Source organism: Sminthopsis crassicaudata, chromosome 2 (genome assembly GCF_048593235.1).
Source record: "Sminthopsis crassicaudata isolate SCR6 chromosome 2, ASM4859323v1, whole genome shotgun sequence".
Classification (NCBI taxonomy): domain Eukaryota; kingdom Metazoa; phylum Chordata; class Mammalia; order Dasyuromorphia; family Dasyuridae; genus Sminthopsis; species Sminthopsis crassicaudata.
In genome coordinates this window covers 648411517-648435987 of record NC_133618.1, presented here as the reverse complement: position 1 = coordinate 648435987, position 24471 = coordinate 648411517, and the positions used below count along the sequence as shown (strand labels likewise).

The 24471-nt window shown below is 38.5% G+C and overlaps 1 pseudogene; it reads left to right on the top strand.

Moving 5' to 3' along the window:
* Positions 1-6222: 6222 nt before the first annotated feature.
* Positions 6223-9351, top strand: LOC141553020 (transcription initiation factor TFIID subunit 4 pseudogene; annotated as a pseudogene).
* The last annotated feature ends 15120 nt before the right edge of the window (positions 9352-24471 follow it).

Below are 24471 nucleotides of genomic sequence, written 5' to 3'. Positions count from 1 at the left end.
TCAATTGTTTCTGGCCTTGGCTTTCTCCTCTGAAGAAAGAAGTAGGAATAATTGATGTCTAAAGTTCTTTTTGTTAATTGTTCAGGAGAAATCTTTGGATTATGTTCCTAACCTGATATTCAAAGCTCTGAATATTTTTGAATCAACCTACATTTTGAGTTTTCTTCTACAGGCTCCACTTAAATTAAAAAAGCAATGTCTTATTCTCCCCTCCCCTCAGGGACTTTGCTCAGGCATTCTCTCTGCTTGCATGTTACCTCTTATAGAATGTTAAAGACACTCACTCACAAGCATACAGGTGACATCTAGGTATCGCTTCTCAGCTTACTTGTATTCTAGGTTTCCCAATATTGACCCTTGCTGCAAGTTCTGCCATTTTTTCTATATTGGATAAAGGCAGGGATAGCCACCCTGATTTCAGATCATGCAAAAGCAAAAAATTTGTCTAATTAAAAGAGAAAAGGAAGGGCATTATATCTTGCTAAAAGGCAGCATAGATAATGAAGCAATATCAATATTAAACATATATGCACCAAAATGGTATAGCATCTAAATTTCTAAAGGAGAAATTAAGAGAGCTGCAAGAAGAAATAGACAGCAAAACTATAATAATGGGAGATCTCAACCTTGCCCTCTCAGAACTAGATAAATCAAACCACAAAATAAATAACAAAGAAGTTAAAGAGGTAAATAGAACACTAGAAAAAGTGTTCATTCAGGAAATTGAATGGAAACAGAAAGGAGTACAATTTCTTCTCAATAGTCCATGGAACCTATACAAAAATTGACCTCAAATTCAAATGCAGAAAAACAGAAATAGTAAATGCATCCTTTTCAGATCATGATTCAATAAAAATTACATTCAATAAAAAGCCAGGAGAAAATAGACTAAAATATAACTGGAAACTAAATAATCTCATCCTAAAGAATGAATAGGTGAAACAGCAAATCATAGACACAATTAATAATTTCACCCAAGAGAATGACAATAATGAGATGACATACCAAAATGTGTGGGAAGCAGAAAAAGCAGTAATAAGTGGAAATTTTATATCTCTAGAGGTCTATTTGTATAAAATAGAGAAAGAGGAAATCAATGTATTAGGCTTGCAACTAAAAAAGCTAGAACAAGTGCAAATTAAAAAAAAACCTCATCAAACACTAAACTTTAAATTCTAAAAATAAAAGGAGAGATTAATAAAATTTGAAAGTAAAAAAAAAACTATTGAATCAATAAATAAAACTAAGAGTTCATTCTATGAAAAAACCAACAAAATAGATAAAACCTTGGTAAATTTGATTAGAAAAAGGAAATCAAAAAATCAAATTGTTAGTCTTAAAAATGAAAAAGGAGAACTTTCCACTAATGAACAGGAAATTAGAGCAATAATTAGGAGTTACTTTACCCAACTTGATGCCAATAAATTTGATAACTTAAATGAATTGAATACCTTCAAAAATATAAGTTGCCCATATTAACAGGAGGAAGAAGTATATTGGTTAAATAGACCCATTTTAGAAAAAGAAATAGAACAAGCTATTAATCAACTCCCTAAGAAAAAATCCCCAGGACCAGATGGATTTCCATGGGAATCTACCAAACACTTAAAGAACAATTAACTCAAATTCTATATAAACTATTTGAAAAAAATAGGGAATTAAGGAATCCTACTAAATACCTTTTATGACACAGATATGGTACTGATACCTAAACCAGATAGGACAAAAACAGAAGAAGAAAATTATAGACCAATTTCCCTAAAGAACATCGATACAAAAATCTTAAATAAAATATTAGCAATATACATCACTAAAAAAAATCCAACAGCAAGATACAAAGAAAAATTCCATTTAAAATAACTGTCAATAGTATAAAATATTTGGGAATCTATCTTCCAAGACTACAAAACACAAAACTACAAATAAAGTCAGATCTAAACAATTGGAAAAATATTAAGTGCTCTTGGATAGGTTAAGCAAATATAATAAAGATGACAATACTCTTTAAACTAATCTATTTATTTAGTGCTATACCAATCAGATTCTCAAGAAACTGTGTGGAATAGAGAGATATAATTATGACTTTTTTTTGACAGTACATATGCATGGATAATTTTTTACATTATCCCTTGCACTCACTTCTGTTTCGATTTTTCCCTTCCTTCCCTCCACCCCTTCCCCTAGATGGCAGGCAGTCTTATACATGTTAAATATGTTACAGTATATCCTAGATACAATATATGTGTGCAGAAACAAATTTCTTGTTGCACAGGAGGAATTATATTCAGAAGGTAAATATAATCTGGGGAAAAAAAATGCAAACAGTTTACATTCATTTCCCAGTGTTCCTTCTCTGGGTGTAGCTGATTCTGTCCATCATTGATCATTTGGAACTGAATTTGATCTTCTCTTTGTTGAAGATATCCACTTCCATCAGAATACATCCTCATATAGTATTGTTGTTGAAGTGTATAATGATCTCCTAGTTCTGCTCATTTCACTCAGCATCAGTTCATGTAAGTTTCTCCAAGCTTCTCTGTATTCATCCTGCTGGTCATTCCTTCAAAACAATAATATTCCATAACATTCATATACCACAATTTACCCAACCATTCTCCAGTTGATGGGCATAGATTCATTTTCTAGTTTCTAGTTTCTAACCATTACAAAAAGGGCTGCCACAAACATTTTGACACATACAGGTCCCTTTCTTTTTTTTTTTTTTTTTTTTTTTTTTTTTTTTTTTTTAGTATTTCTTTGGGATATAAGCCCAGTAGTTGCACTGCTGGATCAAAGGGTATGCACAGTTTGATAACTTTTGGGGCATAATTCCAGATTGCTCTCCAGAATGGTTGGATTCATTCACAACTCCACTAATAATGCATCAGTGTCCCAGTTCTCCCACATCTCCAACATTCATCATTATTTTTTTCTGCATCTTAACCAATCTGACAGGTGTGTAATGATATCTCAGAGTTGTCTTAATTTGCATTTCTCTGATCAATAATGATTTGGAATACTCTTTCATATGACGGGGAAATAGTTTCAATTTCATCATCTGAAAATTGTCTGTTCATATCCTTTGACCATTTATCAATTGGAGAATGGCTTGATTTCTTATAAATTAGAGTCAGCAGAATTTTTTTTTAACAATTGTCTCATTAACGATTTTTGATTTTCATGAGTCATACACATAGGATTAACAGTCATATTTTTAGTGACACATGTAGTCAGAGATAGGACCACCTGATGTTTGTTGGGTCTTCTCCTTTGTTTTGAGGGTCTTCTCTTTTTCTATCTCTTTGATGGATAAGGCAAATATGACTGGTTGACACCCATCTGATTCCGCCTCCATCTGTAGAGATACAAGCAAATCCTCCCCCAACCCAGCCCCAAGCAGTTAACCTATCCAGATGATTGTTTTCATTCATCCTTTTCTGGATCTCTCCACATCATCTGATTATTGCCTAAAGATTGTAGAGCTGCTTGGCACTGGACACTGCCCTTCTGGCAAGTTATAAAAGTTGTGTGCTGGTGCCAGTGTACCTTTATCAAAAATAAAAAAAATTAATACTATAAAGGGTTAAATTTAAAAGTTTTCTAGGGTTACCTGTGGCTTCCCCTTTCTTCTGTTTTTGGAGGAGCTTCTTGATGTCTCTCTCCTCTCTACTATTGTCTGTCCTTGAAGATTAAAAGGCATGCCAGTGGTGTGTAAAATCTGATACTGTGCACAAAAGCATGCAAACTTTGGAAGTAAATAATTCCCTTCCCTCCCTTTATCCCCTCCTTTATATGGCAGGTAGTCTCATACATGATTAACATGTTAAAGTATATCTTAAATACAATATATGTGTACAGATCCATACACTTTTTTAGTTGCACAAGAAAAATGGAATTCAAAAGGTAAAAATAACCTGGGAAGAATAATAAACATGCAAATAGTCTACATTTAATTCCCAGTGTTCTTTCTCTGGGTATAGCTGATCCTGTCCATCATTATCTGGTTTTTTTTTTTTGTTTGTTTGTTTGTTTGTTTGTTTTTTTGCTTGTGGCACACTCATCATTGCCAAAGCTTGCATAAAAAAATCAGTGACCATTTGGGCTGTCTTTTGCTGCTAGCATTGCAAAAGTAAATCCTGAAAAGATGTCTACTACAATGTGGATAAAAGACAGATGACCCAAAGATCTATAATAGGTCACATAATTTTGCCTAATTTCATTGGGTCTCAAACCATCAGGGTTCTTCCTTGGAGTGAGTGTAGGAGCATGGAAAGGAAGGCAAGCTGTATAGGCTTTTACTATGTTCCTAGCTTCCTCTTTTGTTATCCCAAATTACCAATGTAAAGCTAGAGCAGCCTGGTTATATTTAGAATGAGATTCTTGGGCTGCCTGAAATAAAGAAGTATTGGGCAACATAGTTAAAAGGTTATCTGCCTTTGAATTTCCATCACAAATAGGACCTGGAAGCCCACTCTGAGAGTAGACATGCAAGATATAAATCTTACCTGGATGCTTTCTCACTTGCTCTTGAAGTTCCTTAAAGAGCTGATGTATATTAGAAGTTACAGATTTTATATGGGCTGTGCCCAATCTTTGTACCACACTTACTGAGTAGGCCAAATATTTACATCTCCTGGATAATAATTGCATACAATTCATTCTGCTGAGTGGACTGAAAAGGAGTTTGGACTACTTTCTTTATAGTTAAGTCATGAGAGTATAGAGCACAAATGTTATGTTTGCATACATCTGTAAAGATAGTTGGTCCCATAAGAGGAACCTTAGAAAGCTTTTCTTCAAAAATCCATTGCCAATTATGTAATAGCCAGGATGTCTGTAATGGAGACCCATGTGCAAAATTTGGAGCTGTGGACAATAACATTTGCCATTCTGAGATGGTTTCACAGCCTTTCTTGGTATACAATGTCTCTATCTTGTCAGGTCTTATCCCAGATAATTGTACTGCTCACTTAATGGCTTTCATGAAAACCTAGCCATAAGCACTGTGTAAGGAGTAAGGTTTGGTCTGGTTGTGCTGGGTTAGGGTTACCCACTCTATCACACTGTGTCCTTGATGAAGGACTGCTGTGGGTGCCCCTTTTGTACCAAAACCTGATATTTCCAAGGGTTTTTGAGTCACTCTTTCAACCACATTGGGTAAAGCTTGCTTATTTTTCTGCCAGACTTGTGAATCCCCTCCTTATATATGCTCTCTAAAGGTGTGAGCTCCTTTAAAGGTGTGAACTGAGCATCTTGTTTCAAGTTCTGACATGACAAAGTCCTTCAGCAACAGAATTCATTTCTTCAAGGCAAAAGTCATTGGGCTAAATGACTCACAAAAATAGAAACCTAAATGCTTGTTGACTAGGACTGACTACTATCTGCCTTTACTAGATTTGGCGGAATCCAGGAAGAAAACCAAATTCCCCATCTTGTAATTGCTTGGATACTTTCAGGAGGGCAATCTTAAATCCATTAGATTAGCAACTCTGGGAAGTGAAGCTCCCCAAACCAACCCTATTCATTCAGCTGCCAGCCTTATGAGACAAGGTTTTGGGCTTGTGAATTAACCTATCTAGGCAATTCCCAGACAAATAAATTCCTTCTTGCTGGTAAGATAAATTGGCATCTTCTCAGAATGTAATAGTTTTAGCCTCTTATAGCCTTCTAACTGCCAGGCTCATTTAGATTGTTTTGACCATAGTATACTTTCCTTCTAGCAAATTGTAGTTTTAGTTATTGTGAGGATGGGGGGAGGAGGCACTTTATGAATGAACTCTGAGTTCACATCTCCTTTTCCTGAGGAGACTTTGAACTCTTGACCTGTGAGGTAGGATTCTTGTCCTATATAAAGGGAAGGATTGCCCATTTGACTTCCTTGAGCTACTGAGTGAGGCAAGACCTGCCAGAAGTCGCAAAGGAACAGGCAAAGGTGATTCCAGTCGGCTTTCCCAGCAATAATGAAGCAGAGATTTGCATTCTTACACACAGATAAAATACGGACACATTCGTCACGATTCTCCTGTGGAGGTTCTTAATTGTGATTTCAGACAAGAATCAGAAGGGACAGAGAGTTGGACCACAAGAAAAACGACAGAGCTCTTCCGAACAGAGAGCACAAAAGCTCATCTTCGGCACCTGAAAAACGCCGGAGAGATCAGATTCCTGCATCGAATCTCGGGGCTGAGGAAGATGAAGAGGATGGAGTCAGGAGCTACTGCCATGGGTCAGGGCAAGCCGGTGGTCGGCAGCAATACCGTGGCACCTGCTTTGTCCTCCAGAAACGGCCAAGGTGGTACAACCACCGCGATGCCGACTTTGACTGGGAACAATGTCGTGACAAATTCTCAGCTTCCCGGGAGTGTTGTGGCTTTCGCTGGGACTGTGGCTGCTGCTGTGGCCCCTGCCACCACTCAAGTCAACCAGAAACCAGAATCTGGGATGGTGCAGCTGGGGAAGGAAAATGCTACCAAAGCTGTCCCGCCTCCAGGTGCTTCTAACGCTACCACCCAGATATTCCTCCTCAGCACTGCGGTGCCTGCTTCTTCCTCACCCATCGTGACCCTCTCCTCCAGGACTGGAAATGGGAGACCTGCTGTGGTACCAGGGAGGCCACCAAGTCACACGGCTGGACCTGCCGCAGCGTCCCAGACAGGGAGTAATACCGCGTTCAACGGGCGGAGTGGGCCTGCTCCGGCTCCCGCTGCTGTTCCAGCTCCCGCTGCGGCTCCCGCTGCTGCTCCCGCTCCCGCTGCTGTTCCCGCTCCTGCTCGGGCTCCCGCTGCTGCTCCCGCTCTTGCTGCCGCTCCCGCTGTTGCTCCCGCTCCCGCTGCTGTTCCCGCTCCCGCTGCTGTTCCCGCTCCCGCTGCCGCTCCCGCTGTTACTCCCGCTCCCGCTGCTGTTCCCGCTCCTGCTCCGGCTCCCGCTGCTGCTCCCGCTCTTGCTGCAGCTCCCGCTGTTGCTCCCGCTCCAGCTGCTGTTCCCGCTCCCGCTGCTGTTCCCGCTCCCGCTGCCGCTCCCGCTGTTGCTCCCGCTCCCGCTGCTGTTCCCGCTCCCGCTGCTGTTCCCGCTCCCGCTGCCGCTCCCGCTGTTGCTCCCGCTCCCGCTGCTGTTCCGGCTCCCGCTCCAGCTCCCGCTCCTGCTGCTACTCCCGCTGCTGCTGCGATTACTCTGGGTACTCGAGTTGCCCCCCAGGCGTCCCTCGTCAACAGCCAGCCTGGCCCCAGCAGGGCAGAAACAGGCACCAAGCAGGTCATCAGAGTGGTGTTCCCCAACACTATGGTGCAGGCAGGGTCTCAGCAGCAAACACGCGCACCCGGTGGCCAGTCCACCATAGGGACTATCAAGATGGTCGGGCCCACTACGAAAGAGGACCTACCCCAATGTAGTGGGATACCAGCTCCTGGGACCCGGACGGCCGTGGCTAAAGGCGCCGCCAGCATAGTGACACAAAGCCTAGCAGGCATTCCAGCAGTTCCTGTGGTTAAAACCCAAGGCACCTTGACGTCTACCGGCGCAGCACCCCGTCCGCCTCAAGCAGCTCCGAATCCTGCAAATATTCAGACTTTACGACTGCCCCCCGGTGCGCTCCTCCTGCGAAATGAGACTAATGGGCAGTTGTTCCTGCTTTCTCAGCCCCCCGCTCAGTCCCAGTCTCAGAAGACCAAGGCACCAAGCGCGGCCACGAGCACCGCTCTAGTCCCCAAAGCATCTGTGGCGGCTCCTGGAGCCACAATTATTGTCCGGCAAGTGACTTCGACTACCTCAAATAAGCAAGCGCCTCAGACACAGCCCACCCAGCAGCCAGCTGCCGCATCACGGCCTTCTGGCCCGCAGGCACAGGCGCCTCTGGGTGCTGCTGCCCAGACAGCTGCCTCAGGAACAGGCTCCACAGCCGTCCGGACTGCAGCTCCCCAGGGCCCCGGACCAGGAGCCAAGACGGCTTCTGCCGCCGCCGCGGAAACGGTGGAAAATGTGAAGAAATGTCAGCACTTCCTGGAGACGTTAGTCCAGCTGGCTTCCTCGAGGAAGCAGCCTACAGATACGGCAGCGAAGATCCAAGACTTAGTACGGAGCTTACTAGACGGGAAAATCGAGGCGGAAGCTTTCTGCAGCAAGCTAACTCGAGATCTGAATGCTTCGCCTCAGCCTCTCCTCGAGTCTTTCCTGAAGAGGAGTTTACCCGCCTTGAGACAGTCGACTCCAGATTCGGCCGTTTTTATCCAGCAATGTCTGCAGCAGCGGCAGCTCACGACCCAGGCCGCCACTGCCCCGAGCGCAGGGAAGCCGAGCCGCCCCGTAGCGCGCACAGCCGGCAACGCGGCTCTTCAGGCGGCAGGCGGCAGCGCCCTTCAGCCTCCAGTCCTGCTGACCCAAGCTGCGCCGGCCCGCGCCAGCGGACCCGGACAACCCGCGCTTGTGCTTGGCCAGCAACCACAGAAGCCGGGGGCTTCGATTAGACCCCTCACACTGACGCAAACTCCCAGGGTCGCAGTGCTCCCTCCCCCTTTGCAAATCCAAGTAAGTCGACAGACAACTCCCGGGCTCCAAGTTGCCAAGGCAGTGGTCTCTCAAGCTCTTTCCACTGTTTTGGCACGAGCGGCAGCTTCGCAAAAGAACAACCCGAAAGGACCCGGGACAGGTGCTTTCGGCGGTGATGGTGACGTTAAGGATGGAGGAATCTTGGCAACCAATTCTAAATCAGCGGGCGCATTAACAAGATCTTGTAAAGGGGAAACCTTTCTCCTTTCCGCACTTTTACAAAGAAGAATCTTAGAAATAGGTAAGAAGCATGGCATAACGGAAGTGCATCCTGATGTAGTGAGCTACCTGTCACGAGCAACGAAGCAAAGGCTTCAAACCCTGGTGGAAAAAGCATCAGTAGCCGCCCACCAAAGGTATCTTTCTTATAAGGATGATAAAAATTATCAACAGGAGAGTGACGTCCGGGAACAGCTCAAATTCTTTCAAGAGCTAGATCAACTGGCAAAGCGGAGGAGGGACGAACAAGAAAGAGACTTGTTGATGCAGGTGGTCAAGTCTCGATCTAAACAAGAAGATCCAGAACGACTGCTGTTGAAACAGAGGGCGAAGGAGTTGCAGCGCCAGGAGCTAGCACTGCAGATGCAAAGGGCAGCTGACCTAACTGCATTAGCCGCGATTGGCCCTAAGAGAAAAAGGAAGTGGGATTCCCAGGGTGCTGACCCAGAGACAGCGATCCTAAGCGCTTCTGGAATCGGAATAACTCGAAAAAGCACAATACGACTCAACCGCAGCGACCTCATCTTTTGTTTAGAAAAGGAGAAAGAGACAAGACATTCACTATTACTCTATAAAGCATTTCTTAAGTAATGATGGGAAAGATAAACACATTTTTATGGAGACATCTGGGGACGATTTTGTATATTTTCATATTAAGCCTTTTTTGTAAACCACAGTAGGATATTGTTAAAATCTATTTCTCTTAACACGTAAATTTGATATCCCTATTTACCAATTCTTTTTATAGTCCTACTTGTATTTCTATTTTTATGTTATATTCCTATTTATAAATCAACTTTTCATAATAAAAATTAGTGACTGTTACACGGAGAATACTTACAAAAGCCTGTGGATATTATTTTTAAAAATAATTCAATACTGGAGGAGGAGATAAGACTGAAGTACAGTTGACAGTCTCCTGGTTTGGGTGATTTGGGAAGTTCCGGAACTGTGACATCCACAGAAATAAACTGAGTTATTTGCACCCAATGCAAGCAGCATTAAATGTCCTTGGGTCAGGGTCCTGACTAGACTCACTTATCCGTGCTGGAGACCTGGAAGTATTTTATGGTGACAGATCATTTTCAGAAAAGTCTGCTTCAGGATAAGATTTGAAGATACAGTTTATGCAGCTACATCCTTTTTCTTGATTTGGAAGAAGACTCCCATAAACCCTCATTTGGTTGTATGTATTGTCTAGTTGTTCGATGTTGAAACTAAACCTAAGGGAAGAGAAGAAAAAATTAAATGATGTTTCTTCACTGAACAACATTTTTCTTCACGTTATTAAAACTTATGCAAGTCCTTATTTTTTCTTCATCACATGGGTTCTACCTCCCCCTAAATATTTATGAATCAACCTATTTTTCTAACTTTCTCTTGCTTTCTCCACTAAAATTGAACAACAGTGACTGCATAAAGCATTCTCTGTTTTCATACTGTCTTTAAAAGGATGTGAAAGACACACACAAGCACACATGTTACATGAAGCCATCAGCTGTCAACTCACCTTTATTCTTGAATCTTCTGTATTGAGCCTTTCTGCTAGTTCTTTCTTTATATTTCTACAAGGATGGCATTTCTATTTTGGATTTTTGGGTTGTGTGCTTGTTTTGATTTTTCAAAACAGTGGATAAGAACATTAGGCTGTTTTTTATTTTTATTTTTTCCAAGTACAATTCTTTTCCTTCTCATTGAAGCAGGCAGGAGTTTGTTGACTTTTAGAGTCATTGTTTCCCTCTTACCCAATTATAATTTTTAAGGATTGATTTTCTTCCTTGAGCTTTGGTACCTCATTTTCCATTTGGTAAATTATAGTTTTGAAGGAGGTTTTTTTTTTTTCTGCAAGATTTTTTTTTTAATCTCTTCCATTCTGACTAGTTATGGTTTTTAAGGAGCTCTTCTCTGCTGTGAGTTTTTGTGCTTTCTTTTTCATTTGGCAATTCTGCTGCTCAAGCTATTCTCTTTGTTGAATTTTGGTGCCTCTCTTGCCTTTGGCTGGTTCTGTTTTTTGTCTTGTCTTGTTTTGTTTTAAGGTGTTGTTTTCTTCAATATTTTTGCATATGGGACTCCTTTACCAAGCTGTTGATCCTTCTTCCCCCTCATTTTCTTGCAACACATTTCTTATCCCAATGTGTCTTCTGTCTTTCTTACTTGACTTAAAAAATTCTCTTTGAATATCTTCCACAGCCTGGAACTAATTCATATTTTTTCTTTGAGGATTTGAATAGAGGAGTTTTGATTTTGGTTTCTGAGTTTGTTTCAATTTGCCCTGTCACCATTGTCACCTTTTATACTTGGGATCTTTTTCTATTCCCTGCTCATTTCCCAGTCTATTTCTTGACTTTGAACCTCAGTTAACTGAAGTTTTGCTTCTGCAATAAGGTGGGAACTGTCCTCATTTTCAGGGTTTTTTTCTGCTGCTATTTTCTTTGTTTGTTCCTTTTTTCCATTTTATATCCAGAGTTTGTTAGGATTGCCTTGGATCATGAGTTGCTGGGATATGCAATTAATAGAAAGATTAGTTGAAAGTAGCCAAAATTGCTCTCCCTATCCATATACCAGAGTTCACACTTTCCCAGATCAACTTTTTAAAATCTACATTACTTTATGTAAGATTTCACATTATTCTTTCAATTTTTCATGTTCAGTATTTCTTAAGGCAAAGTAATAGTCCATCACATTCATGTTCCACAAATGTGTTTCCTTTTCTAATCGATTGACATCTATCTCCTTTCCCTTTCTTTGCTGACACAAAGATGTTTAAATGAATATTTGGATCTATGTTATGCTAACCTCTGAGGTAACTCTTAGCTTGGTTCCTGTGCAACTCCTTGATCACTTTATTGTTTTGTTCTTTTTAACTTTCATTCAGAACATGGATATCATGAAAATGGGCAAAGAAAGAGATTGTATGTGATCAGCTCTCTGTTAGTATAGTCTGCTTTTCTTTTCAAATATCCTAAGTTCCACCTCTGGTTTTCAAATTGGATATGATTGTGCTTCTGCATAGCCTTACTTCAGGAAGAAGGAAAGGGAAAGAGAGAGAGAGGAATAGAAATTACATTGAGGAATCAACTCTCAATTTACCAGTATTCTAGACTCCTTAGCAATTCTCTATGCAAAAAGTTTCCCTTTCTCTTACACTGGGAGAATAATTCTTTTCCAAAGAGTTAACATACAAGGATGTTTTGGCCAAATACAGTTAGTTCATTTCCTCCTCAATGAGGCACAAACTCTTTCTGGGGGAAAAAAAGGAAGAAAATATGTGGAAAGTGACAGGAGCATTTCTCCCCTTAAAAGTTCAAATCAGGGAGAAGAGATCTTTAGACAGACTCAGATCAACCATCCTGCAGCAGTATCCCCAAGTGGACCTTTTTCAATTCTTCATCCCCTGGCTTTCCTAGCATGCCTTCTTCCTCACTATTTCCCATTGCTTTTGCCTTTTTTTTCTTGCTGCATTCTGAGTATTACAGAAAATCTGTCATCAGGTCTCTAGTATCCCTGGAATCTGTTCCCTCTTTTCTATCTCCACTACTTCCAGACCAATCCAGGTTTTCATTATTGATCTACACTCTTCCGCCAACAACCTTTCTTTCATTCCTGACTTCCTACAGAGCCAGGAAAAAAGAAATAGGAACATCTGGAGTCAAAAGGATTTTAAATCTGCTAGCAAGCCAATCAACTGCTCTGGCTTTGGCCAGAGCTTTTCCTTTTCTCTGGCTTTTCCCTCTGAAGAAAGAAGTAGGAATAATTGATGTCTAAAGTTGTTTTTCTTAATCCTTCAGGAGGAATCTTTGAACCATGTTCCATAGCCTGCTATTCAAAGCTCTAAACATTTTTGAATCAACCTACATTTTGAGTTTTCTTCTTCAGGCTCCACTTTAACTTGAAAAAGCAACGTCTTATTCTCCCACCCCAGGGACTTTGCTCAGGCATTCTCTCTGCTTCCATATTACTTATAACAGAATATTAAAGACACAAGCTCACATGTTACATCTAGGTACCATTTCTTAACTTATATATATTATAGCTGTGTGACCCTGGGCAATCACTTAATCCCAATTGCCTCAGCAAATTAAAAAAAAAAAAAAAAAAAAAAAAAAGGTTGAAGTCTCCTTCTAGAGCAAAAGGAGAGATTGTCCAAGCTTCCTGTACAGGCAACAGTAACTATGTTGAATTGGGGCTGACTAACTTCTGGTGCTGGTTGGGTGTTATCAGGTCCAGCATTATTCTGGGTTTTAGTGGCTCACTATTCCCCTTCTGTATTTGTATTGGATTTTTTCAACTAGTCTGCTGTTCTACTGCTTGTAACCAGGACAAAGTAGCCAACATTACTGTAGATTCTTCCAGTTATATTCCCTGGCAGGCAGGGCCCACACCATCCTGGATCTCTGAACTGTCCTTGTGCTCTGCCCACCTTCCTCCATGCCCAATTAAAACAAACCATTTTAAAAATTCTTCTGAAATATATGCTGCTGGAAATTTGTTACAATCCAATTATCTGTGGGTTCTGGCACTCCAAAACCACTTCAGATACATTTATTTGCTGTTGATCTGAGGGAAATCAAGGAGAGCTCAGATAAAGATGTGTCTCTTCTCCTCCATCTTAGTTCTATCTCTCCAAGACGTACCATTTCAACAAAGACTGAAGTAATTTGCATCTTATGTCATTTTCTATAAAAAAACTAATGAAGAAGATAGTATCTGCAAACCTGTAAAGAAGCAATTTTTTTGTGTGTCCCAAACACTCTAGAGGATTCTCCAAAATGAAGATAGCCTATCTACTTCCAAATGCCTTGGGAGTAAACCTCATTGGCAAATCAATTTCTGACTTGTTTTTGGAAGAGGTGATGCTCAAAAACATCCTTCAGAAGGTATGAATATGTTGTGGAAGATTCTAATCTGAAAGAGACTGATGAATTAACAGAAGTAAATGGCTTTATGCTTCATATGCTTCATAATTGTGAGGCCCTAAGCCAAACCAAACTCTCTTAGCTTCCTGACACAGCAGCCTGTTTATGTACAACTTGTTCTTTAAAAAGATTCTTACCAGCAAAAATATGCACTGTATAATTTTAAGAAAGAAAAAAATATTCTGTCTGGAATCAAAAAATGAAATTTTTTAATAGTTAAATTTACTAAAGAAAAATACTTTTTATTTTTGATGAAAATCTTATATTTTGTTACTGATAAGGTATTAGAAACTGGAAACCATATCTTTGAACTGATAAACTAGAAATTCTCAGCTGTATTTTCCTATTAGTTTGCATATGAATTAATCGTGGGTAAAAATCTAGACTTTCCTTTGAAGAGCTTGATCTCTATTTTTAAATGTTTTATTTTCTGGCCATCCCCAATTTGCCATTTCTTCTATAAGTTTTGCTTTAGTTTTCTAGTCAACAAATAAATTCTAAGGCAAAGTCTAGAAAATGAATGTACTGTTATTTAAAAGTATTCCTTTAACAAAGTTGCTAGACCCTTGCTCTTTGGAAAGTTTTGGAAATGCAGACTTTAGTAACTTACCTCTGGAGCTCATTCTGTGATAACCTGAAAGTAAAGACCAGAGATGGTTGAGGGAAACAAATAAACTAGCTCTTCCTCAATTAGATTTGAAATAACTCCTAATGATGGCTTTAATTTCTGCTTCATTGGTAGTAAGTTCACTCTTTTTGTTTATGATGCTGGTAGTTTGTTTTTTTCCTCCTTTTCTCATCAAATTAATGAAAAGTTTATCTATTTTTTTTTTCATAAAACCAATTCTTAGTTTAATTAATTAGTTCAATAGTTTTTCAGTTTCAATTTTATTAATCTCTCCTTTGAGTTTCAGAATTGGGAATCCCAGATATGCTCCAGATGACTCTGCAGTGTCTTGAATCATCTGTTGGCCTTTTCTTGGTAATTTGTAGAACTAAACATTCTTAGAAAAAAAAAATCCAGGTGTGACTAAATACCTCCAAATGTGAATTTTTACAGTTTGCACCTGTAACACCAATGTTCTGCATAGTTATTTTCTTTCTTTTTAGGTGACAAACTATGGCTAATTAAGGAACATGTCTTTGTGCTATGCTACTTGTTGTACAAATCATATTTAAAATATGTTCTAACTAAAAAATAAGGGAAAAACCTAAAAGTATCCCAAAGTATCTTAATCATAAACTGTTATGGTTAAGTTGTTAACAGATGTTAAGCTGTCTTTTCCTTAAATATTGTTTTTAAGGGTCTTTCTAGAGATACTTCAATCCTCTGTTTTGTCATAAAACTCAGTGCTGTGTCTTACATAAAATCTGGGATAACTTGCCATTTTTCTGTGTAACTGTTGACCATGACAAAGCAGCACTGATAGTTTTATTCCATTTTAAACTTTATTTAAGGAATGTACAAATGAAAATTGACTCAATGTCTCCACTGAAGAATTCCCCCTGTTTGGCAGAGGAATTCTTTGGAGTTCAGATTCCTTTACCCCATAACCCATTCAATTCTACACACAACTAAATAATTGTTTCTTAAGTGTGACCAAACTGTTGGTAGGCTCTTTTTTGCTTGTGAGCTAAAAAATAAATACCCTGCCCCCCAGGAGTTTCTATTCTAGTGGAGGCAGGGACTGTGAGGAAGGGTAGAGTCCAGAGAAAACTTCTACATAAATAAACACAAAGTACATACTAAGCAATCACAACAGAGACACTTTAATTTTGTCCTGGTATTCTCCAAATCTAACAAGCATTAAGGAAGTGCACACTGTGTACTTACTTGTGAATAAAAAGAAAAGCCCCTAAAACTTATAAATTCTTATGAAACTATCACTTAAGAATTGTGTATTTTATTGAAATGGAATCTACACCAAGATTGCTCACATGTTCTTGGGGAGGTCAGTGGGGAGAAAATGCAAAGATAAGGAAAGAAAAATTTTAGGAGGGAGAGAACCTTGCCATTTTGGGGGCATCAGCTAGTAGTATGTTGAAATTTAAGCTCAAGGAAATCTTCTCTTTTTTCGGACTCTGCTCTCCTCATTCAGCTTCTAGTTTTGTAAAACAAGTTTCCACATTATAAAGCATAGAGATTGGACTTGTAAATTCACTGATCTAGGGAAGTCCCAGATAAAAAAGTTAGAAGGACTTTCTACCTCTTTTAGCCTTGCTTTTGCCATGTGTTTTGAGATTCAGTCATTGTCAACTTTTCTTCTAACATATTGTTATTTCTGTTGTTGGGTGCATGGTGTGTGTGTGTGTGTGTGTGTGTGTGTGTGTGTGTGTGTGTGTGTGTGTGTGTGTGAACCACAACTGAAGTTTAAGGGAACATACTTTTCCTGAGTACTTTGATAAGAGGCACCACATTTCTTGTTGACTTAGTTTTAGCACAGCTGATAGATGTATGCCTACCTAAAAAGTGATCCTGCCTTCAGGAGCCAAATGAGCTCTGGCAGGTTCCAACAGCTCTTGGTTTCTAGAGGTTGAAACTTCAAAGGACAAAATAAATATTCCCAAGCCTCATCGTCTCTCTATTATTTCCCATTATTTGAATCCGATCTTTTGACTCTCCAAGGAACATGGACAATAACCCACCACTAGAAAAAAAGAAGCTGGATTCTTGTGGTAAATAACATGTTCTTCACTCTCAAAGTTTGCCTGAAATTCCATTACTTTTCTAAGAGTATGATGGGAAAGTTTCTATATGGTATATCTATGATTTAAGTGAATTCACACTTCATTCAAAAGAATAGTTTATGGGTTAGCTTTAGGAGATTTTTTTTTTCTACTTTAAGTTTTCCCCCAACTCCTGCTTTAGTTCTCAGTTCCATGCCCTGGGCCCTTGAAAAATAGTCACTGAATGAATAACTGAGCTAACGCTCTTCCTAGGTCTATTGTAACCTGGTACAGTTAATTGTGAAATAGTACATTGAGATTCACTGTAAACTGGAATCAATCTCTCTCTTCTCTTCTGCTTTGTTAATTACTGAGTTGAGCTGGGATATACTTTCTCCATTCCCTAAATTATCCAGGATATGCTATTCAATTTGCATATCATATTTCCCAAAAAGAATACAAACTCCTAAAATAAATAACTAATGAAGGATGGGGGAATTATTAGGGGGAGGGTGTTTTCTACACTTACAATTGATTCCAGTAATTTGCAGTTGGCAATAAATGAATTGTTGAAGGAGCATAAGAGATAGTTAAAACCTGAAGAAAAATGATTGTTAAGGCAGTCATTATTAATGAGATACTAGACCTAGTGATTTTTTTCGAATGATGTCTTGAAGATTTTATATCCTATTATTCCAATTCAGTGAAATATTTTGCTACAATCTTGTGGGATGGGTTAACATTGTTTTGCAGAGATTTTTATAACAGTTCATGACAGAAAAGGGAAAAGGCAGAAGGACTCCACAGCTGGAAAGGCCTGAGTAATTAAAGACTTGAGTAATTAAAGTCTCTGAAATATATGTTCTGTCTGTTGAGAAAATACTTTTTTTTTAATTTAATTTTTATTTTATTTTATAATTATAACTTTTTTTTTTGACAGTACATATGCATGGGTAATTTTTTACAACATTATCCCTTGCACTTACTTCTGTTCAGATTTTTTCCCTTCCTCCCCCAACCCCCTCCCCCAGATGGCAGGCAGTCTTATACATGTTAAATATATTACAATATATTCTAGATACAATATATATGTGTAGAACCGAATTTCTTGTTGCACAGGAAGAATTGGATTCAGAAGGTAAAAATAACAATTTACACTCATTTCCCATTACACTCATTTCCCATGAGAAAATACTAAATGATAACAATATCTGGATTTGAAAGTCCAGATATCCTGAGATCTTATCAGTCCCTAATACTTATTTGTATGACTCTGAATAAGTTACTTAAACTCCACCATCTCTAAAATGAAAAATAAAATAAAAAAGCTAACTCATGTTAGCTGTAGTTCAATATGTATTATAATTCATTATTCATACAATGAGTAGAGAGATTTTCCTCAGGTGTTTTCACCACACTAAATTAGTCACAGGGACTTTAGGAGTTTGTTAAGGAGAAATTTCAAAGTAATGCTTAAACAGTTTAAAAGCATCAAGTTGTACTTATTTGTATTCCACAAAAATCTATTACAGTATTGTGGGTATTTAATAAATATGGAATTTAGAAGCTAGGTCGTGTCGAGAGACTGTCCTCTTGATTCAATCAGTGGAAGGGTGGATTTGCCCACTGAACCCAGAGCAGAAAGAGGAAAAGTTAGGAGTAGGAATTAAACCCCCTCCCTTCCTACCTCCAGGAGCAATCACAAGTGCCTCTCAGCACTTGTTCCAGGCTTTTCAGTTCTGCAACCTCTTGTCAGCATATCATGGTGTTTCTAAGTTACTTAAGAACTATTCAGTTTCATTAGTCCCATAACCCTACTCAGTACTTGGTACTTTGCTAGGTAATCTATAATGTAAAATAAAGTATTTCACCCCTCAAGGAATCTGTGGTCTCCCAGTGAAAAAGTCAGGATGATATATTTAGGACAGAAAAGACCTGATAAACTATTGAGTGCATTTCCCTCAATTGATTAAGGAAGAGGTTTGGAGAGATGAAACTATCCAGGTAAGAAGAGCCATAATTTTGTTTGCCCTTTGACTTCAGAACCATGGTTGTTCCATGGGTCCTTGTCTTAGGGACTCAGAAAAGTAAATACAAATATTTATCAAGAAGTAGAGAATTAAGGAGCATGGGAATATGGGAGTATGATTAGAGAGGCCTTGGGGAAGAGATGGGATACCTGAGATATCTTTAGGAAGAAGCCAGGGAATCTAGGAAGTGGAAATGGAAAGAGAATATATCCCATATCTGGGGAATAGTTTGTGTGAGGTCAAGAAGGCAGGAGGTATAACAAAGGGAAATAACTCCAATCTGAAATGGGATCATAAATCTGGAGCTGGAAGAGACTTTAAGGGTTATCCAGGCCAATCCTGTCACTTTGGAAACCAGAGAACCTCTGCTAGAACTGATAATTCATATAATATGGGTATAACAGTGTTATATCTGAAGTAGAAATGGAAATGAGAACTGAAGAAGGGAAATTATTGTCAACCAGGAATGGGATGGTGGATGAGGCACTCATCCTGCAGGAGATAGAAAGGGAGGGAGAATGGCCAAAAGGTAGGGGAGGAGATTCCAAAAATAGAGAATGCCTGGGCAAAGTCACTGGAGTAGGAGAATCAGAGACTGGTTGCTCACTTGAGTGGAGAATCTTCTTGCTAAGAAGATTACCATAGCTGAAGATATGAGAACTACAAAAGTTATCTATCCCCATTCTATTCTACAGATGAACAAACTGAGGCTATAGTAGTTGCTTATTTGCTACCAGGTTCAAAGGTCCTTTGACTTCAGATACATATTCCATCTTCCCTGCCTCTTTATGAAATTAGAAGGGAAAAAAAGTTCGGTGATTGGGATGAAAGGAGTGGTGTGAGAGACAGAAAAAAGAATAGCATCTTTAAATCCTTCTTTGCCAGTGCCAGCTGGTGTGGACAATAAGAAAGCCAGAAGTAATGAAAGCTGAATTGGCTTAGGAGGAATGGAAATAGAAAAGAAAGAATAGAAGCAAGGAAGGCTAGAGAGCCTGAGCATAGACTTTTTGGAGTAGGAAGAAGAGGTGGAAGAAAAGGGAAAGGGGAGAAAACCATGTTAGGAAAACCAATTGAGGGAAGATTGAAAAAGACGCAATTACATCCATTGCTCCAGAAAGGCTGATCTGACAATGTCTCTAATTTATTCCCTAATTAAAAGTAGGAAATGCTCCTCTGACTCTTCAAATCTTTTCTTCCTTTTTCTCCAATAACAAACTTCTGCCTCCCACAGAAGAAAAAGGAAAATGCTCACCAAAGAACAGATTAATATTCTTAACAGCGTTTTGGAAAAAAACCCTTATACTAATTTTGAACAAAGGGAACAAATTGAAGAAATGCTCAACATTCATGAGTCAAGACTTCAGGTGAGTTAAGAGCTGATGCCTCTATGGTAGCATATCTGCTTGTGTGTTTAAAGTTCTGTTATGAATAGCATGAAAGCAATGTGCATAACCTCTCTCTTCTTTACCCCAAAGCTAATTATCATTTGATACATTCAATAGGTGTCTTCAATTGATCTCCCTGAAATTCCTCCCTGTGTAATTGAGGCAACACTTGGATTCCTTTAAAAAAATAATATTTGATCGTAAAAAAAATCACTACAATTTCCCAATACTTTCTCTTTCCTTCAACAAACAGAAGTTTCTCTGACAATAAAAGAAAAACAAGCAAATTAAATTAACACATTGACCATGTGTAAAAGTATTTTGCTCCTATAGTTCACCACCTCTTTCTCAAGAGCAGAGAAGCATAATTTCTTCTGAGTCTTCTTCATTCATCATTTGTTGAGGCATTTCCCCCAATTTAACTGAACCCTTTGTAGTTTCATATGAGACTGTTAAGGGACAGGTCAGTTTTCCAAGAGCCTCCACAGCTGTGGATCATAGCATCTGAAGGAGTTGCAGGGCAGCCTTTACTGACACAGGTGTTATAGACTGGGAATGAGATAAATTGGAGGCAGAAGGAAGAGGACAGAGGTCAGACAATGCAACAGCTTCTCAGTCAGAGAGGTCAGTGAACAGTAACTGCTTCTCAGTCTCTTTGTTGAAATAGAACTTTTAGAATTTTGAGTTGATATTTCATTTATAGTGAGATATTTTTTTTATTATCTGGAGAAGTATGGGTACTTAGTAGAAGAGGGGATTCATTTCTAGAGAGGTAGAAAAAGTTTGGATAATGGAGATGCTTCCAGAGGAAAGATGGTGTCCATTGAAACCCAGCAAGGAAAAGGGGGGATGCATGAAGAAATTGGGAGCATTAAAATATTTTGGCCAGGAAGATAGAAAAGCCCAAAACATTTATTTTCCTGAAATTTGAGAAATAGAGAGAATTTATATGTGTTCTAATATTTCACTGAGTAGTTTTTTTTTTTTTATTATAGCTTTTTATTTACAAGCTATATGCATGGGTAATTTTATAGCACTGACAATTGCCAAGCCTTTTATTCCAATTTTCCCCTCCTTCCCCCAGATGGCAGGTTGACCAATACATGTTACATATGTTAAAGTATAAATTAAATGCAATATATGTACACATATCCAAACAGTTATTTTGCTGTATAAAAGAATCGGCTTTTGAAATAGTGTACCATTAGCCTGTGAAGAAAATCAAAAATGCAGGCGAACAAAAATAGAGGTATTGGGAATTCTATGTAGTGGTTCATAGTCATCTCGCAGACTTCTTTCGCTGCGTGTAACTGGTTCAGTTCATTATTGCTCTATTGGAACTGATTTGGTTAACCTCATTGTTGAAGATGACCACGTCCCCAGAACTGATCATCATATAGTATTGTTGAAGTATATAATGCTCTCCTGTCCTGTTCCTTTCACTCGGCATCAGTTCATGTAAGTCTCTCCAGGCCTTTCTGAAATCATCCTGTTGGTCATTTATTACAGAACAATAATATTCCATAATATTCATATATCATAATTTATTCAGCCATTCTCCCCAATTGATGGGCATCCATTCAGTTTCCAGTTTCTGGCCACTACAAAGAGGACTGCCACAAACATTCTTGCACATACAGGTCCCTTTTCCTTCTTCAAGATCTCTTTTGGATATAAACCCAGTAGCAATACTGCTGGATCAAAGGATATGCATAGTTTGTTAACTTTTTGAGCATAGTTCCAAATCATTCTCCAGAATGACTGGATATATTCACAATTCCACCAACAATGTATGAGTGTCCCTGTTTTCCCATATCCCCTCTAACATTCTGCATTATCTTTTCCTGTCATTCTAGCCAATCTGACAGGTGTGTAGTGGTATCTCAGAGTTGTCTTAATTTGCATTTCTCTGATTTTTAGTGATTTGGAGCATCTTTTCATATGACTAGAAATAGTTTCAATTTCTTCGTCTGAGAATTGTCTGTTCATATCCTTGGGCCATTTATTAATTGGAGAATGGCTTGATTTCTTATAAATTAGAGTCAATTCTCTATATATTTTGGAAATGAGGCCTTTATCAGAACCTTTGACTGTAAAAATGTTTTCCCAGTTTATTGCTTCCCTTCTAATTTTATCTGCATTAGTTTTGTTTGTACAAAAACTTTTCAATTTAATATAATCAAAATCTTCTATTTTGTGATCAATAATGATCTCTAGTTCTTCTTTGATCATAAATTCCTTCCTCTTCCACAGGTCTGAGAGGTAAACTATCCTATGTTCCTCCAATTTATTTATGATCTCATTCTTTATGCCTAGATCAGGAACTCATTTTGACCTTATCTTGGTGTAGGATGTTAAGTGTGGGTAGGCATTGGCCTAGTTTCTGCCATACTAATTTCCAATTTTTCCAGCAATTTTTGTCAAACATTGAGTTCTTATCCCAAAAGCAGGGATCTTTGGGTTTGTTAAACACTAGATTAATAAAGTTATTGACTGTTTTGTCCTTTGAACCTAACCTATTCCACTGATCAATTAGTCTATTTCTTAGCCAATACCAAATGGTTTTGGTAACCACTGCTTTGCAATATAATTTTAGATCTGGCACAGCTAGGCCACCTTCATTTGATTTTTTTTCCCATTAATTCCCTTGAAATTCTTAACCTTTTGTTTTTCCATATGAATTTTGTTGTTATTTTTTCTAGGTCATTAAAATAGTTTTTTGGAAGTCTGATTGGTATAGTGCTAAATAAATAGATTAGTTTAGGTAGTATTATCATCTTTATTATATTTGCTTGCCCTATCCAAGAGCATTTAATATTTTTCCAATTGGTTAGATCTGACTTAATTTGTGTGGAAAGTATTTTGTGGTTTTGCTCATATAGTTTCTGATTTTCCCTTGGCAGATAGATTCCTAAATATTTTATACTATCAGTAGTTACTTTAAATGGAATTTCTCTTTGTAACTCTGTTTTGTTGGTGATATATAAGAATGCTGATGACTTATGTGGGTTTATTTATATCCTGCAACTTTGCTAAAGGTATGAATTATTTTTAATAGCTTTTTAGTAGAATCTCCAGGGTTCTCTAAATATACCATCATATCATCAGCAACGAATGATAATTTGGTTTCCTCATTACCTACTCTAATTCCTTTAATATCTTTCTCAACTCTTATTGCCAAAGCTAGCATTTATAATACAACATTGAATAGAAATGGTGATAGTGGGCAACCTTGTTTCACTCCTGATCTTATTGGGAATGGTTGCAGTTTATACCCATTACATATGATGCTTACTGATGGGTTTTAAATAGATGTTTCTGATTATTTTAAGGAAATTATCCCTATATATCCTATACTATCAAGTGTTTTTAATAGGAATGGATGTTGGATTTTATCAAATGCTTTTTCTGCATCTATTGAGATGATCATATGGTTTTTGTTAATTTGCTTATTAATATGGCCAATTATACTGATTTCCAAATATTGAACTAGCCCTGCATTCTTGGTATAAATGGTACTTGATCATGGTTTATTATCCTGGGGATGATTTTCTGTAGTCTTTTTTTTTTTTTCTAATATCTTATTTAAGATTTTATCATCAATATTCATTAGGGAGATTGTTCTATAATTTCATTTCTCTGTTTTCAACCTACCTGGTTTAGGTATCAGTACCATGTCATAAAATAATTTAGTAGTACTCCTTCATTCCCTATTTTTTCAAATAGTTTATATAGCATTGGGGCTAATTGTTCTTTAAATGTTTGGTAGAATTCACATGTAAATACATCTGGTCCAGGGGATTTTTTCTTAGGGAGTTGATTAATAGTTTGTTCTATTTCTTTTTCTGAAATGGGACTATTTAAGCAATTTACTTCCTCCTCTGTTAATCTGGGAAGCCTATGTTTTTGGAGGTAGTCATCCATTTCACTTAGGTTATCAAATTTATTGGCATAAAGTTGGGCAAAGTAACTCCTTATTATTTCTCTAATGTCCTCCTCATTGATGGAAAGTTCCCCCTTTTCATTTTTAAGACTAACAATTTGATTTTCCTCTTTCCTTTTTCTAATCAGATTTACCAAAGGTTTATCTATTTTATTGTTTTTTTCATAAAACCAACTTAGTTTACACCTTAGGAATTCCAAAAGGAGCTTGATAAGCTTTCTTTAAGAACAAAGAAGTTGAACACCTTAAATGATTTTCAAAAATTAATAGGAGATATCCAATGGATTCGTCCAATGTTAGGCTTATCAAGCTCCTTTTGAAATTCCTAAGGTGTAAACTCCCTTTAAAGGCCCGAACCAAAGGTCTGAGCCAGAGAACTGTCAAGTCAACCTGAGTTCTCACCTTGTAATTGTCCAGACAACCTGAATTCTCACCTTGTCACTGTCCAGACAACCTGAGTTCTCACCTTGTCACTGTCCAGACAACCTGAATTCTCACCTGGTAATCCTAACACAAAGCCATCACTGTGGCTCCTCCCAAATCACTATACTGACAGCTCTACTTTAGCATTATATTCTCCCCAGGCCAATTTCCCAAGGAAACTCCAATCAGTGTGTATCTTTCTGCTCTCTGCAGAGAACAAAAAGACCAATGAACCATCGCACACACACTGGAAGAATGAAATCACTTCTATGCTCAGGAGCAAGGCTGAACAACAGGACAGTTGCATTCAATGCCTCACCCCACAGCCTTTTCAGTGTGCACAGGAA